Raw genomic sequence first — 18,221 nt, 5'->3', positions numbered from 1 at the left:
GAAAAATTACTGGGGACAGGCATATAAACAGAGAGTATTGCAGACACTAATTTCCTTAGGAAACAAAGCTAAAAACCAGCTTCCTGCCTATATTGCCAGACAGAAGTCCCCCTTCCTTAACCCCGTGTGTCTCTAGCTCTATCTACAGCAAACCTAACTTATACCCAAGCTAAAGAAACAAGCCACAGCCTTAGCTACATCAATCATTAACATAACAGCGACTGATAACACAAGTGCACAACGTACATGTATCTGTTTGTCATCAGGACCGCAAATATCTTTTGGCCTTTTTTTAATTCTCAATCGGCAGAGAAACAAGTCATAGTTCTGAGGAAAAATTTACTACATTGGGGACTTTCTCAAAGCCTTTTACCACTGATTACAGAAAAGGTTTGTGTCCTTTTCGCAACTAGTCTTGACTCTGTTGGGCACAAACCGAAAGGCAGAATGGAAAAAAATGAAACATCACCTGGGTCACCGTATCTGTTCAGGAAACCAATATCAGAGTCTACTTTCATTTATTTGATATTGGAAAGGTGCTCCACTCTAGCAAAGGTAGAATGACATCCAGTGGCAGAGGTTAAACCTAGAGAAATTAGAATGGGAAATAAAAGATGAATCATAGAGGTGGTTGATTTTTAAAGGACGTGGAAAATTCAAAGCAAAATCTGGTATCCTTCTGGAAATTCTGCAGTCCATCAACCAGAATTTACTGGGTGCAGTGCAGAAATTAAGAAGTGAAGTAGTAGCGTCTGTGATATTTAGGGACAGGACGACCACAGCAATTCTCCTTCAGACCTTTCAATCATTAGATCTGTGAAAAGAAGGGAGTGAAGAGAAGCAGGATGCCTTAAAGGAGAAAGCTATTCTGGTGAAAGACTCTGGCACCAGGTTCTGCAAAGAGATTTCACATGCAATTTGTATTTCTAGTATTACCTTGATGTTTCTTGAAAATAGGAGATGACCAATTGCAGACCTCCCTGTGCCTCGCACATGTTGCCAGCGATCCTATTGAGCACACAGTGCCACAGCAGAACTCTGAAAATCTGCATTTGGTTTAGAGCCGTGCCACTGGTATGCTGGGCAAACTGGTGGCTCACTCTGTGCTTTGGTCTCATCACCCGTCGAGTGCAAAGGATGACCCTGATGTGTTCTGTTTAGTACTTCAAGATCTATCGCTGAAAAATGTTCTACTAAAGTGATGTTACTGTTAACCCAGGAAACGTTTTCATCGGTTAATTGTAAATCTTCAATACAAAAGATAACACTGTCATTTTTTCTAAAATAATAGGCTCACACTATAGCAGGTATCTGCTTTAGAAATGCAATACCTTACTCAAGTGAAGGCAAAGCCCTTTGAAATGAGAACAAAAAGCTCACGTTTTTTTGACTGCCAAATCCTTTCAATGCTTTTCTTTTACTCCTCTGCTGAAATCCAGAATTCAAAAAATTCTACATTATGTATCTCCAGTTTTATCAATGGGCGCTTTGGATTTTTGTTTGAAAGGTTGCTTACTTGCCACCCCCTGCTCCAAAGAGAACATGAAAGACTTCTGCTGCATTGATAATCTACATGTCAATTGTTAGGAATAAATTTCAGGGAAGGTTAGATGGCACATAACTTACTGGGAACCACTCTGCAGGATTGCAGGCAAGGTTGCGGTAATGTCCTTTCAACAGGACAAATAACATATCCATTCACTACGAGCCAGTCCTGTCATGTTACCTCATTTTAATCAGCCCTTTTATGATATAATATTCATGTGGAAATTGGGCTAAAAATACACCCTGCCAAGGTGACTGAAGACATAAAATTGAAAACTTTATTTTGCATATTTTAAGATCAGGTTTTGTCCTGAAATAATGTAGTATATTAATTGAGTTTCATGTGGGGAAGAGAGAGAATGAAAGCAAGGGGAGGGAAGGAGGAGATGGACCAGGAGCTATTGCCTCTCCATCAATGATTAACCAGCCCAGGCTAAAGCTAACATGATCTTCCTGCACTGCTCAGAAGCAGAGCACTGTTATTTAGCACCTTCAATTGCATTGAAACAATAAAAATGAAAAAGCCAAATGTTGGGCTTGGACGCCGAAGCACAACTGCTCAGCAGCATTCACAAAAATATAGGCAGCCAAGTCAGTCCTTGAAGTGGGCCCCGGGTGGGGAGGCGGACAGACGTGGCACACACACGCCTTCCCAGGAGAAGACAAGATTGCTTGTGGGGATGGGCAAGGGGAGGAGGATTTCCTCTACCTGTAATCCTCACCACACAGCAAAAGTCAGCTGTCTAGGGAGGTGTCGTTAGGAAGGAGAAAAAGTCATCTTGGTCTATTTGAAAAAGATGTTTATCAAGGAAAGGGAGAAGCATTGACTTTGTGTATCAAAGCCACGCACGGCCATGGCATTACGCGGTCTCAGAGCTATTTCCCCAACGGGTCTTGTTCTCAGCTTGCTGGGTTTACAAACCAAAACAAGATATTTCATGTTGTTCAGCCTGCAACCTCAGCCTGGTGCACCGAAAGATCAGCCGGTGACCTTTCTCCACCGGCAGTCCATCCTCATCCCCACACCGAGGAGTCCAGAGACACGACAGAGCTAGCGACCGCGCTGCTGATACTGGAAGCGGAGCAGGCACACGGCTTGATCTGTCGCTCTCATATTGGCTGCACCGTCCTGACAGTAATGAAAATTTGTATCTGTCAGTTTATTAAATTGATCTAAGCAAAAAGAATCACAGGAAACCAAGGCTGTGATAAGGAGAGGGCAGTTCTCCAGACTGCAACTGCATGCTGAAGACGTCCCCCTTCTTTTTCCCCAAATCCTTCAACTAAGCGCACATAACCTTTTGGCAATCAAACTCATCTGAGGCTCAGCATGCTCATCTTCCACAGGCATAAGGATACATCAATATTACGCAGACCAGGATCAGTACTGGCAGTTCCATACCAGTGGTTATGTGAAGTTTTAAGCTGGTTTTCGAAAGGGCATTTTGTCTAGAATAACTGCGGCAGTACTTCTGACTGTGCAGCTGAACTGAAATAGATGAGGGGCAATAGTAAGCCTATTAGGACAAAATTGAATATCACACTGCATACAAAAAATTACAAGAACCATCCTTTTCTGCTTTTCCGTGTAATAATTCTAGTCTACTACGTTGCCATAAAAAGCAGCACAGAACATTCTCATTCAAAAAAAACCCCTGACATTAAGAACTGAGTTTTCTTATTTCAAGGGAAAAAGAGCCCCTGCTTGCTACAGCCATCTTCCTTTTCCATGGGTAAAAAGAAACTATCTGACCATAGCCAGAGTGCTGCTACTGAGCTTGAACTTTCACAAGTGGTTACAAGGGATGTTTCTCAGGGGTCAATACTGGAGCTGATACCATTTCCCATCTTCACCAGGCTGATGGGATGCAACGCGCTCTCAGCAAGTTTGCAGATGACCCCAAACTGGGGAGGAAGAGCTGTCAAGATGCTGGAGGATTTTGCCGTTCAGCAGGACATCTAGAAGCTGGAAGAATGGCTGCCAGAAACTGCAAAAGCAAGCTGAAGAAACTGCAAAAGCAAGGAACGATAGGAAGAGCCAACATTGAAGGATCAAAAAGAGCTTACAGAGAAGACAGGGCCAGATTTTCTCAGAGGTGCACAGGAGAAAGACAAGAGGCAATGGTTACAAGTTGTAGTGAAGGAAATCTTGATCAGAGACATGGAAGAAAAATATCCACACTAGGAGAAAGTGTGGAGTCTCCATCCTTGGAGATTTGCAAAACTTGCTGGAGGCAGCTCTGAGCAATCTGACCTAACTTTGAGGTTAGGCTTCCTTTGAGCAGGGGGTGGGACTACATGGCTTCCAGAAATCCCTTCCAACCAAAAATTTTGTATGATGCTCAACATCTAGGTCTGTACTCATGCACTTCTTTTTTTGTGATGGCTGTTACAGGAAAAGGCAGGCAAAAGAGTCACGTTTCTGTCATGGTTTAACCCCAGCCAGCAACTAAGCACCATGCAGCCGCTTGCTCACTCCCCCCTGACCCAGTGGGATGGGGGAGAGAATCGGAAAAAAAAAAAACCCTCGTGGGTTGAGATAAAGACAGTTTAATAGGACAGAAAGGAATGAAAAATAATGATAATGATAATAATAATAATATGACAATAGTAATACTAAAAGAATTAGACTATACAAAGCAAGTGATGCACAATGCAATTGCTTACCACTTGCCGACCGATGCCCAGAGCCCAGTTAGTTCCCGAGCAGCAATCCACCCCTCCCGGCCAACTCCCCCAGTTTATATACTGGGCATGATGTCATATGGTATGGAATATCCCTTTGGCCAGTTTGGGTCAGCTGTCCTGGCTGTGTCCCCTCTCAACTTCTTGTGCCCCTCCAGCTTTCTTGCTGGCTGGGCATGAGAAGCTGAAAAACCCTTGACTTAGTATAAGCACTACTTAGCAACAACTACAAACATCAGTGTGTTATCGTTATTTTCCTACTAAACCCAAAACACTGCACTATACCAGCTACTAGGAAGAAAATTAACTCTGTCCTAGCCGAAACCAGGACAGTTTCCATCATTACTTTTCAAGAAGGGAGAGACAGGGGTAAAACCTATATTTGGTGCAACTTATCCACACCTGTAAGCACTCCAGAAATGGAGGGATGGGAGGAAACTGAAAACCTACTGCTCATTAGAGAAGAGATGAGGTGGCCTCCCTGTTTCTTCTGGTTTTAAGAAAAAGAGCATCTTCAGCTTCCATGCAGCCAGGGGACCTCAGGATGACCAAAAGCAGCTGATTTGTTGTGACTCTGTTCCTGGTTTTCCCTCTGGGGGATCTGAGAAATAAAATACAGAGGGCAACAGCAAGCACATAGAGAATTATAGACCTACTGTTCTTCATAACAGTAACCGTGCCTCTATTTCAGTGTCATGCTTACATCATTTTGAAAACTAGCACCCTGCTATGCATCCTGCTGCACACTGTAAGCTTATCGTGCAGCAATATCACTTTAGTAGCCAAACAATTTTAGAAAATCACTCCTACTTTTCAAGTTGAAAAATCAGAGATCGAAGAACAGGGTGTTTTCTAGTGTATTGGGTTTGCGTGGCAAGGTTTTGGTAGCGGGGGGGCTACAGGGGTGGCTTCTGTGAGAAGCTGCTAGAAGCTTCCCCTATGTCCGATAAAGTTAATGCCAGCCGGCTCCAAGACAGACCCGCCGCTGGCCAAGGCTGAGCCAATCAGCGATGGTGGTAGCGCCTCTGGGATAACAGATTTAAGAAGGGGGAAAAGTTGCTGCATGACAGCAATTGCAGCAGAAGAGAGGAGGGAGAATACGTGAGAGGAACAACTCTGCAGACACCAAGGTCAGGGAAGGAGGAGGGGGAGGAGGTGCTCCAGGCGCCGGAGCAGAGATTCCCCTGCAGCCCATGGTGAAGACCATGGTGAGGCAGGCTGTCCCCCTGCAGCCCATGGAGGTCCACGGTGGAGCAGATATCCACCTGCAGCCTGTGGAGGACCCCACACTGGAGCAGGTGGATGCCCGAAGGAGGCTGTGACCCCATGGGAAGCCCACGCTGGAGCAGGCTCCTGGCTGTGGAGAGAGGAGCCCACGCTGGAGCAGGTTTGCTGGCAGGACTTGTGACCCCGCGGGGGACCCACGCTGGAGCAGTCTGTTCCTGAAGGACTGCACCCCGTGGAAGGGACCCACGCTGGAGCAGTTCGTGAAGAACTGCAGCCCATGGGAAGGACTCACGTTGGAGAAGTTCATGGAGGACTGTCTCCCGTGGGAGGGACCCCACGCTGGAGCAGGGGAAGAGTGTGAGGAGTCCTCCCCCTGAGGAGGAAGGAGCAGCAGAAACAACGTGTGATGAACTGACCACAACCCCCACTCCCTGTCCCCCTGCGCCGCTCGGCGGGGGAGGAGGTAGAGAAAATCAGGAGTAAAGTTAAGCCCGGGAAGAAGGGAGGGGTGGGGAGAAGGTGTTTTTAAGATTTGGTTTTTATTTCTCATTATCCTACTCTGGTAGATAGGAATTGATCGGTAATAAATTAAATTAATTTTTCCCCAAGTCGAGTCTGTTTTGCCTGTGACGGTAATTGCTGAGTGATCTCCCTGTCCTTATCTTGACCCATGAGCCTTTCGTTTTATTTTCTCTCCCCTGTCCAGTTGAGGAGGGGAGTGATAGAGCGGCTTTGGTGGGCACCTGGCATCCAGCCAGGGTCAACCCGCCATGTCTAGGTAATGGTGACAGATTCCAGAACTCACAGTTAGCGACAGAAGGCTTTATGAAGAACAGCACGTCGACACAAACCTGATCACAAATACAAGACAGTATGGTAGTTTTAGTCGGTTAGTTCAGATAATAATTTCACTACAGGCCAGGCTGCGGAACAATGGCTCTAGCTGTGCTACAGGTGAGACTTCCTATACTGTACTTTTAAATGTAAGTAATTAAGCATCTGCATGCTTTGCTAAGTCAACAACTTTTTGACAAAGATTTCCTCTAAGAGCAATAGAGCATGAAAAGGAAAAATGTTTTTTGTGATAATATCTTATTTTCAGTATTTTGCCTCAATAATACTCATGTCTTAATGACCTCAAGAAAGGCTTAACAGAGAATTTACACATACCAAAACTATAAAGTTTTCCTGAATTTAGACTATTTGGAGTTAGATTAATTCCTTTAAAATATTGAAGAGAAAAGCAAAATCATTGTGGAAATAGTCATTGATAAAGTATGGGGAAGGACTGCACTCTGGCAATCAGGAAAGTAGAGTAACAAAGGAAAGGTAGCTCTTCAAGCATTTGTGCCCCTTCTCCTAAGACTACTAATTGAGACGGTAATTTGGGTGGCAAAAGTAGAATTCCTTTTCCTTTTTTTCACCACACAGTCACTCACATACCAGAGGAACAGCACTTATTCTATTTGGGGCTTTTAAGAAGTTCCTGAGCCATTAAGGTGATCTATGAAATACAAATTCAGAAAGGGAAATTAAAAAAACCCAAACAAACCCCAACAGTTTTAGTACCTTGCAGCATCCATCCTCAAAACTTGAAATGAAGTTAGAAGCAGCTGAATTAAGAGTTGGCCATTTCTTTGCAATACTTTTCATACTGGGATCATGGAACATGTTGCTTTTTTATGAAAGGTATGTCCTTAGCAAAGAGGCACACCTAAATGTCTTTATTTTTTGATCCAAATTTAGCAACTGGCATTTTTACAGAATATATGATGCTATAAAGCACCACATATAGAGGTCTTCCACACAGGGATCTCTAGTAAGAAGCTCCTAAAGAGGCAGTCTGAAAACAGTAATAAGGAAACAAATACCACTTCTTCATAATAACAGAGCACCTGAATAGCACCCCAAGGAATGCTATTTCTATATAGGTAGCAGAAAATGGAAAGAAAAATCGAAGTATAAAAATGAAATGAAAAGTTTCTGGGTTTTTTATTGCATGTATGCAATCTATCAGAACTCCTTTACTAATTTTAACTGGTGAGTCAGAGAAGTGTCATTGTTCTTTTGAGTAATCTGCTTGGACCATCAAAACAGCTTTAGTTCTGTTATTCACTTGTGTTAAGTGATGAATTATTTGGGGTATTGCATTCCCCTCTGCCTCCTCACCCTTTTTTTTTTATTAAGGTGTCCAGGGACACAAAGCTTTCATTCAAACCAGAGAAATTATTTGGTTTTTTCATCTGTGGAAACACATTTCTGGTAACTCATGTCCCTACCAGTAATATCAAAGTGAGCTGGAAATTTAGGAAGAAAGATGACATGAACATTTTCAATGACCTCCTCTAAAAGTTTGAGACTAAAATTAGACGTACAGTTCTCAACAACTGATGCTGTAGCACCAATAATGTCTTTAATTTGCTTGGGTGAACCGAAGCAATTAAAAAAGGGCAAAAGCATGGATGCAATTCCTTCTCCTGTGCACTATTTTCTTTCCTGTACTCATACACAAAGAAGTTTGACGACTTCCATTTAAATCGAAGGATTAACAACACCATGGAACAAGTATTCATTACTAAGGAGAAAGGATTTGTGAAGGCAAACCAGTCACCATCAATCTTAAAAACTCTAGCCGGCCCCAGTTACGTATGCAGTCCTCGTTGACACTCCTTTATTTCAGAGTTAGAAGGACTCATCCTCTTGCTAACGTGATCAGACAGGAAAGTTTATATCAAAGCTATAAAAAGTAATGACATTTTAAGAAAACTGAGGCCTATTAATTTTTCCACAAGCTAAAATAGGCCTTTGAAGCACAACCCAAAATTAGATGCAGTAGGCACAACTTTAATCCATAGCACTCTAGGCCCCTACAACATATCCAGAATATTAAAAAAAGTATCCTAAAATCTTAAAAACAGAGCAATTGCTAGCCATGCAGGGGGAAAACTGGCAATGCTGGGTTCAAAAAAAGGGGGGGAAAAATAAGAAAACCTCTTATTCCTGAAATGAAATTTTAGAAAGCCAATTTTTCTCTTTTATATTTCCTGCAGAACTAGCTCTTCAAAGGCCATCTTCCTGCTCTTTGGGTGACCTTTCCGCTGTTACATTTCACTGCCTGCCCTGAAGGATATCTTTTTAATATCTTGTTAAACGGGAAGGGAAACGTGCAACGAGCAAAACACTCCAAAATGGAGGCACTTCTGCTTCAGTAAGTACTTCGAGGATATATAAACTGCAAAAAAAGGGTCTCTCATTTCCAAAGGCCAAAGATATTTATAGAGTGCTTTCTATCAGTGTGTCAGGAAACCGGTTCCTATACAGTAAAAGAAAACTAAACAAGTGAGGGTTTCATAGACTGCTGCACATGTTGTCAAAGAGAATATCATTATTAATACAACTAATACCACTATTTTAAAATAAACCAATAGTGGCCAATCCCTTAAAGTCTTTGAACACAGCCTGACATTTAATTAGGGATTCCAGAATGCAGTAGGAGAGGCTCCCCAATCAAGCATTAAATTAGATGATCGGTTGGGAACATCTTTTAGTATCGCTATGAAATAATATGCTGATCCCATCCACCTATAATGAACAGAAAAACAACTTTTTCAAAAACTTATAGAGGAGATTTTCTTTCTTATCCTCATTTTTCCTGCAGTGAGAATTTGGATATGCTTTTTCTCATCTAACAATGGTTCCCTCGGTTCCTCCCCTTTTGTGGGACAGAGCAAACTTGAAAGTTTCTTTTGTCTAAAAATTTTGTGCTGCATTTGCTGCAAAAGACACCAAATTAACTGTATTCAGTTAGACTGCATTTCTCGTATATCTTTTCTTTGGAAGAAGACCCTGGCTAAGATTAACAGGCAAGCAGAACACTGCTTACTATTTTAAAGGCATTTTAAGGGGAAAAAAATCAGGCTTTGACACTAGAACACTGCTCTAGTCAGAAAGTTTATTTAAAAAATAAATCATTGGGAAAAACAACATTGCAAAACCCCAAGGTCTTTAGCACACAAGATTTCTAACTCCCCACTTTCGTCTTTTCTGAGCTGTTCAGTAGCAGCATGTGCCTTGTGTGATCCCTTCTGCTCAAGTGTGCTTGACAGGAAGACTGTCAAGTTAAAAATGACTTTTTTTAAAAGATAACTTAAAAAATAATTAATTCTCACAAATCACTGGGACAGCCAGGGAAGAGAAGCAGGAAAGGAAAGGGGGAGAATTTACCACCCTGCGCGCTCATAAAACGGATACTTAGAAACAGCAGGACAGTAAATTTCTCCCATTTCTCCACTCGTGTTGCTCTGTAGTGCAGGAGCACCAAACTCCTGAAGCAAACCAGAGTTATGAACGCCGAGACCTCTGCAGTTCCCCCCCAGCACAGCTTACCCGGCAATGTGGCTCCTCTAGTCCAAGACACACGTCAGCCTAAAAGCAATGTGGTGCACCAGGCAATTCCCAGCCAGTATGCTGACAGTCTCTACAAACCCGTATTCCTCTTGAAATTGCCAAAGAGGTGAGGCAATACTGATAGAAAAAGCTCATCTTCCTCTTCCTCATGCTCGTACGCACTTGGTGAACATTCAGTGAAGAGCCTCGACTTGCTAGAATTTTTACTGGCAAGCTTTTTGGCTTCAAATGACATTTCTTTCCCCTTTTTTAGATACGTCTATCAAGTAAAGCTTTATATTCTACCTAATGCCTTCATTCACTTGGACATTATCAGTTTAAGCTTTAGCTCTCAGCCTTTTGACCAGACTGTAAAATAAACTTGTAAAAGATTATTTCAGTCTCCTCTAAATCAGTGCTGGAATAAGAGCTGGGTGAATGTGGCTTCTGACAAGAACTGCCCATGACAGTTTGTCAAATAATTCAGCATAGATGTAGTGGTAATCACCAAAAAAGTCACTTACTAGCTTATTCAATTAACATTATTTTATTTATTAGTTACTGCTCAAGTACTTGTGAACATAGCTGAGATTAGTTTATTGAAAGACATTAAAATCCTTAAGATACATTATTACCCTGAGCAACATGCCCATCCTACATATTGTAACATCTTTATGTTAACATTGTCACTGAAGCTATATATCCTTTTGAAAATAAAACCATCTTCAGCTTTTAAGTTATAGGTCTCTGCACCTATGTGATTTTATACACAACTTTCAATAGTTTGAACATAGGCTACAGATTTTAGGGTTTTCAATGTATGACCTGACACGCAATTAATAAAATCTACATTTTTTACTATTATCCCTGTTTCAAACACATACTGTACTTAAGCCACTGATGTACTGGCAAGCAAAAGCAAGATTTTTAGCACTTAGGAGAATATACTACTAGTACAAAGAGATATTTGCTTGCATTAAGAAATGATCTAATGTAAATTAAATGGCTTTCGAAGAGTTACACAGTTTAGGTTTCTAGCAAAACATAAAGCTCAGGTTTGCTCTCTGTGACAGAAGTGCTGTTCTACTAGATTTTGCTGCTGTGTTATATTTTGATGGGAATGTCACCCGGCACCCACAATGTGAATTATATGACCTACAGGCCTAGTTTTCGGATGTGCATCTTGATTATGTCCTGGCTGATGGACATAGGTGCTCTGCTCCAGAGTCCTGGTCCCCCAAAATCTAAATCAGGGTCCTGTTGGAGTGCACCATGACTCCCTCTCTTTTTGCAAACTAACTGACTACTGAGAAACTTAGAATACAACTTTATGACAATCATGAGGTTTTAAATTTTTATTAGTCAGGAAGCATTTTAACAGGTGACATTTTAAGCCTCCATTTAAATCTTAAATGTACATACAGAGATTGTCAGAGCAGAGTTGGACATTTGGAGGCTTAGTAATGACAACGTGCTGACTTCGATCTTTAAATGATCGACTTAAAATCACTATCAAGCAACTCTAGGACCCAGTATGAAAATGCTGAGATGTTTCCATTCAGTTCTGTGTGAACCATCAGAGAAACTATTCTCACATACACCCCTTCAGTATCACCTCAGCAGATGTGAAGATGAAACAACCTAAGACAGGGATCGTAGTGATTTCTTGGCTGTCTGGATTGGGAGGTCCTATCCATGGCCTAAACTTGTGCTGTCAGGCTTCCTTTACCTGCACTCTTCTCATAGTCCTGGATTTGTTTAAAATGAAAGCAACAACGACAATGGTAAAAAAGGGTTTTCTGTTGTACTTGGCTTCCACGGTAGAAAAGAAGCACAAAGAAAATGTACTTCCCTTATAACGCTGCGGGACTATCAGAAATCATTCACAGCATGTGTGGATTGTGCATCTCCACAGTCCGTATCTTTAAAGTCCCATCTGGACAGTTTATTTTATCTTCATTTTTAGTGCAGTATAAAACCCTGTAAAAAGCAATCCCCAGAATGGGGACCCCGAGGAAGCAACACAAACCGCCTGTGGATAACAAGACTTATTGTTTAGACTACGGAGAAAAGACAGAAATGGAAAACCATAAAAGTGATCCATGAGATTAAGTCTCTCAAAAACAATGTATTCCTACAGGAAATCAGGCTTTCTTCACATATAATGTATTTCAATATGTGGAATACCATTCTGAAAAAAAAATTGGCTACGCTATTGAGCAACCTCCAGTGATTTTTTTGGGTCCAGTTGCACGTCATTTCTGTTCATCATACAGATGTTGGAAACACAAGCAGCACCTACCTAATTTTTCAAAGTGTCGGTTTTACTCTAGTAATCCTCCCCATCAAATATACATGACTGCCACACAAATATACCTCACCAGGTCATGAGGTCTGAAAAGTGAAACCAGAGTTTTTAAAAAGCTCTCACCAATGTATTAATGACCTCTCCTCTCCCCAAAGGACCAATGGTCTACCACAAACAGGAGACCTGAAAATTAGGGCATACCTGAAAAATGAAAAATTCTTACTTGTTTTTATTATTTGTGACCTCCAGCTTAACTTTTAGCGTATTAAGGGAAATGCAACACACTGGAGGAACTAACTGTACACGCAAAACAAGCTCCCATGATTTACTGTAAAAATTTTGCCTTCCTTACCCCAAAATAGTACCCACTATTAAAAAAATAATGAGAATTTTATGAAGAAAATATGTATGATGATACATTATGAATGTATCATTCTTTCTACCTGGGGATACCCCAAAACTCAATTAAATTAATGGAGTTATGTGCAGAAAGCCAGAATGCACAGGAGTTTGCAGAGTTCAGAGATGAATGAGGAAGATTGCTTCAGTCCTCATTAATATGCTGCATTGTAGTTTGTGTCTTTCTCTTCGGGCAGTCACAGGCACGGCATTTTCTTTCTTCTGACTTTATTAAATTTTGCTGCTATCAGTTTTCCATTACTTTTCTCTCAGACATGCTCTTAAAGCCAACCAATACGATCACATTCTAGCAACACCAGACCAACATCAAAGAAGCCTATGTTTATGCCATATAGTCCATACAATCCAAACTTATCCTCCCAGTGACAGTATCAGATCATCACACAGGGAGACAGAGATTTGTTGAGAGAACGGGGTGTCACAGGAGGATTTTAATTAGCCCACTGGAAAATCCATTCTCAAGTGGTTACAGAAAAGTGGAAAGATAATAGATATGAGACACTGGAGACGGATTATATCAGCTTTTTATGAAATTCATTCATATTTCAGTTCCTCCTCGCATTAAAACTAAACAGTCTTGTGAACCGTTACTGTGACAGCTGTCGCCATTCACAGCAGTAGTCTCAGAGATGTCTCACCCAAATGCCCGTGCCAGGCCACGAGCACATGGAAGTAAGAACAGATTATGCTCATCTTTGTCATCTCCCCTCTTCTCTTTATTGTCAACAACTGGAGTCTCTTTTTTGGTGTTTAGATGTTAGGTTCACTACATCTTCTCTGTTACACATGCATGCTGTGTCTACTGCAATAACGCTGAGAGCTCTACAATAATAGTAACACCAGAAAAATGTGTTCAAATGGGGCATCTTGATTAAGACTTATACTAAGCATTGCACTATAGCCCATAATTACTGCTAGCATAGGACTTCTGAGTATACAAAAACAACTTTATACAGTGAAGCATTGGGTTACCAAAATCATCTACAAGTAGTAGATGTTTGTTAGGTAGATACTCTTCCACTACGTATTTTAACGATGTTAGGACAGAGATAGGAGAGCATTCAAAGGGAGAAACAAGTATTTACATAACTGATTCCATTTAGGAAGGAAGCACATTCACAGAGCACTGGGCAGAAGTTAGTTCATCCCCTGGCTGAATGGATAGACGACTTCAGTTTCCTGACCTGTGTATATAATTGCCTTTATTTGTCACTATAAAAGTTTTATTAAAATTCAATTCAAACTTCTATTAAAATTCAACCAATCATGACATCAAACACCACTGTCTGAATTCATACAGATGCCTAAAGGAACAGATAAAGGCTAAAAAGCCTTATCTCCTCCAGTATTAGGCAACAACAGTCTGTCAGAGTCAGTTCACAAGTTTATCTCATAAAAAGTTCATCCCCTTGAAAAGGGCAGTTTAGTATGTGAAAGGAGCAGAGGAAGAGAAACAACTCAATGTAAGAGGCCACAATAATTGACTGGGAACTTCTAAAGAGGAAAAAAAGCAGGATTCTTCTTGCTCCCTCCACTGGCTAAGCAATGGCTTACAGAAATACCATCAGAAATCATTGGTGCAGCAGGGATTTACAGTAAGAAGAATCCTTCCAGGTCAGAAGGATTATTCTACACAGAAGTGTAGAATAAGCAGCAAAGTCTATCACGGTTCCCCACATCACACACGTTACCATATCCCCTCCTTCAAAACTTCTTACCTCTTCCAGGACAATGAAAAAAGAAAACCGTAGGCTTTCTGGAAAGCCAAGAAGTTAATTTCTCCTCCAAGGAGAATTTATATAGTTCCCCTATTATATATTGTATTACATACTCTATAATACAGTTCCCCCCACCCATCCACAAACCACCACTCCAAAATCTAGCTGCTCTTTATAAAATATGCTTGTAGCTACTGTTTCTTGAAGAAGCTCCTGATGAAGACAGAAGTTTAACACAAGGCATTGCAGAGGAAATATAATGATATCAGGGAAAAAAGTCTGTCTCTCTTCTCAGCCTCTCAGAATATTGTTATACTAGATTTAAGACAGCAAGGTCAATGGCTTTAGCTGTACAGAGAAATTACTACATATTTGCAAAATGAAACAGAATTCTGATTAGTAAGGAAAGGAAGACAGGGCTAAAAATGCTGCCCTAATGCCAACTACTGAGGGATGGTAATGAAGAACTGGTCTCTGAGCATGCTGAGACACAGATCACCTTGCACAAAGTCCATAATTTGGAAATGTGCACCCATCAAACCTCCAGCACTGCGGAGGAGAGTGTACTGTTCCCCTCAAAGCTGCCTTTGAAATGCATCTTTCTATAAGCAGAAAAGAGCAGAAATATCATCAGCTCTCTACGACTTACAGACTTCCAGTATAAAAATGATTGTTCTGGGACTTTTAACTATAGTCTCAGCATTTTTCATTACAGAAGCTTGTGGCCAATTGCCCAAGTAATGTCCACAGAGAACAACCAGTAGCCCCCTGGAGATGGAGAGGTTGGAGAACTTCAGAAGACACAAAACTGCTCTTCAAACTGGTGAGTAAGCCAGGAACGTATGTCTGAAACTTGGACCCAAATGTGGAGTGAAAGGACTAGGAAGAACCTGCTACTGGAAGGGCCCACCACAACAGACAACTATCATATTATGAACTCATGCCTAAACTGAAAGGAAGGAGTCTCTGAAGTTGATGTAATCCAAGGAAAACGTGAAGAACCAGAGTGCTGAAGCTCCCTGAGAAACATGTCAACTAAGATACATCAATAACATCTTACTCTGCTGGAGGTATGAAAGCCTGAGATACAGTAAAGCTCTCAAAGTGCCCTTTTTATCATCCTTGTAGGTCTTTCAAGGCACAGACTACCTGGACAGTGATGGAAGGAGAGAGGCAGCATAAAGAATGCCAAATGAGCTCCTGGATGGGTAGACTTGCTATGCAAACCCAAATCCTGATGCTTCCTTGTTCTGTCAGGAGGCCCGGAGTGAGAGGAGTCATCGTCCTTTAGCGTGGACATCTTCCAGTCAGCCAGAAGATATTATAGAGCCAGATCTATATACCTGCACACCCTAACTGTATCACCATGCAGCCAGATCTGGGACTTTTTCTCCCTCCATCCAGTTGACTGTGATGTGAGAAGCCCAAGTTGCCCGCCTAGAGCTGAAAGCAAACAACAGACTGGATAAAACGCAGAGGCCAGCTTGCCCACGGAGAGAGTGCAGCCTGGCAGAAAGAAAACCTGGAGAACCAATGACTTGCCCTGCTGCCTTGGAAGCGACAGCACATGAAAGCGCTTTGGCTGAGACCATAAAAGTAAATAAGAACTGAAAGGTCATTGCCTACCTCTTGTTTCCTCAGCTGGACACCCTTCCACCACAGGCACAGAGTATCTGAAGATTATTTTGTCTTACTACTGAAAGCTTCTACCTCTTCAACAGCCTATACGCAAACTGGCAAGCAGACCACGACCGAGCTGCAGGTGCAGACTCCTGACGTTACGGATTATTAGGTTTCCTCCTGTTTGTTTTCCATCTCAGCACTTTGTAATGCTACCAATTAAGGGCTAAATTTATAACAACGGGCGCATTTTTGTTAAAGAAATTTACTCAACACTTCTCACTTGTAATGTGATTATTTTTTCTTACGGTGTCCTAAAGTGTTTTACAAAATTAAAAATTATAGCTAGCTCCAAGACAGGAACGAAATATTGAAACCTATTCTAAGCAGCATGGCATCAACCACCAATTACTGTAAAAAACTATTTATTTAATATGTCAAGGCTAATTGTGGTAGCCCCCAACACTTCCAAATAAATAATTAACACCTGAATTTAGGAGCATGAGGTAATCAAATTATCTGCTGCTTATGAAATGTTAAAAAAATATATTGGTTTTATTTCAAAAGAGGGGAGCCTTTGCATAAAGAGCATGCTATTTCTGAGTATGAATGTATGTGTATGTGACAGGAGAGGGAAAAGTTGGAGAAAGAATAATTCATTATTTACTTTTAGCCCTAATTTATAGAAATTTAGACAGAGAGCTTATACAACAAGTATTCTACTTTTCCCCTCCCCCTGGTAACACAGAAGTTAGGGACCTAAGGGAAAAGCGGGAGAGCAAATCTGAGTCTCTGTTACTACTCTGATACGCATTTAGTTGCACCAAGGAAACTTTAAAACAGTCCCTGTGTAGGAAACATTTTACACTGTGAATAGTTAACTATGAATTTAATTCTCACAGCATCTATTTTTTCTGTGGAGTAACACACAAGTCTATTCTCACTCTTAAACCAGCTTATGATTTTGGATCAACAGACCAATTGGTTATTCAAACAATTCAAATTTTTTTTAAAAAGTAAGTGCTATTTTGAAGTGCAGAGAAGGGAAATCACCTTCTCAAAATCCCAAATTCACTACTGGGGATAGTAATGGTATCGAGTCCCATCACCCATCTGGATTACCAATCTTCCTTATAAGAAGTCCCATTTAAAAAATAAAATATGACAAAAGGCAGGGCAGATTCATAAGATACTGCTGATGTGGCTCATGGTTAAATGATGCTTTACGAAGTACACAAAATCTTGAGAGATACAGCTCTGCAGATCCTGTGAGGTTTTTAAGTAATGACAGATCTGAGAGTGGCTGTTGAAATACTAAACTTTGTGGTTTCACTCACAACAGCTCTACAAGTCTACAGCTTGCATTTTACCATCCTTGCTGGTACTGGTAAACCTTCGTCTCCCCCAAATATCAGCTACAAGTGTCTGAAAGACTCATCTTCTCTCTTCATTCTGGCAGCAAGCTACGGTCAGGCTCTAGACACATTTTTCAGCATATTGCAGGGATTGTTCCAAGTTTCTACATATGTTTCTTCCAGGTTTTGTACAGGTTCTCATTAAAGGCACCTAGTCCTATTTGTATCAGGATGGTAACAAGAGGCAAACACAGCATAGAGCCTCCATTATTCTTTGGTAACGTCCCCATTCTCCTACTCACATGTATTGGAGTCAAAAGTCTGTTTAAGTGTATCTTCAGTGCTTTTGGATAATGCAAATCCTGAAGGTGTCCCAGGAAGCACTGACTTAACCAGCTGCCTTCTGAATGGGCTATCTGATTGAGAAGAGATATAGTGCTTACATGGTTCCTAACTGCATTATTTTGAAATACAAAATCCTCAGAAACATAAATAACATCCTAATTTGAAGAATAAATTCCATTAGAAGCAGCTGGGAAAAAAAAATTAGTTCTGACTAACATTTATGACTAACTGAAAAGATACCCAAACTATTTTTAACATTCATTCTTTTCTTGCCCTCCCCCCCGCCCCGAAATTGTTGTCATTACCAGGTTAGGATGTTGCCTCTTCAAGACTGCCAAAACCTGCGTCTCTCCAAATCTCCTCTCTAATTTCCTTATGTAATTTCTTGGGAAGGTGCATTCAGCGTTACACTCTGAACACTTCTAACAGACCAATGCCAAGCAATTACCCATTATTTCCTAATGTTCCCAGTTTAATCAGATTTTTGTTGTAGTAGAATCCAGAACTGAAATAACCTGATTTTCACTGTAAGACTCTTTTTAGGGCTATGAAATACTTTGCAGGTTGGTTTCTTTCAAATTATCACCAGCATCATGTTAAAAAACACACCAT

At 41.1% G+C, this 18,221-nt stretch overlaps 1 protein-coding gene across 5 annotated transcripts in view; it reads right to left on the bottom strand.

Annotated features, from left to right (window-relative positions):
* TRAPPC9 (trafficking protein particle complex subunit 9) overlaps positions 1-18,221 on the bottom strand; it is a 520,942-nt gene that overhangs the window by 62,347 nt on the left and 440,374 nt on the right. The gene's annotated exons all lie outside the window — the stretch shown is intronic.

This window comes from Gymnogyps californianus, chromosome 2, assembly GCF_018139145.2.
Source record: "Gymnogyps californianus isolate 813 chromosome 2, ASM1813914v2, whole genome shotgun sequence".
In the NCBI taxonomy this organism is placed as follows: Eukaryota; Metazoa; Chordata; class Aves; order Accipitriformes; family Cathartidae; genus Gymnogyps; species Gymnogyps californianus.
This window is presented reverse-complemented; position numbering and strand designations above follow the sequence as displayed.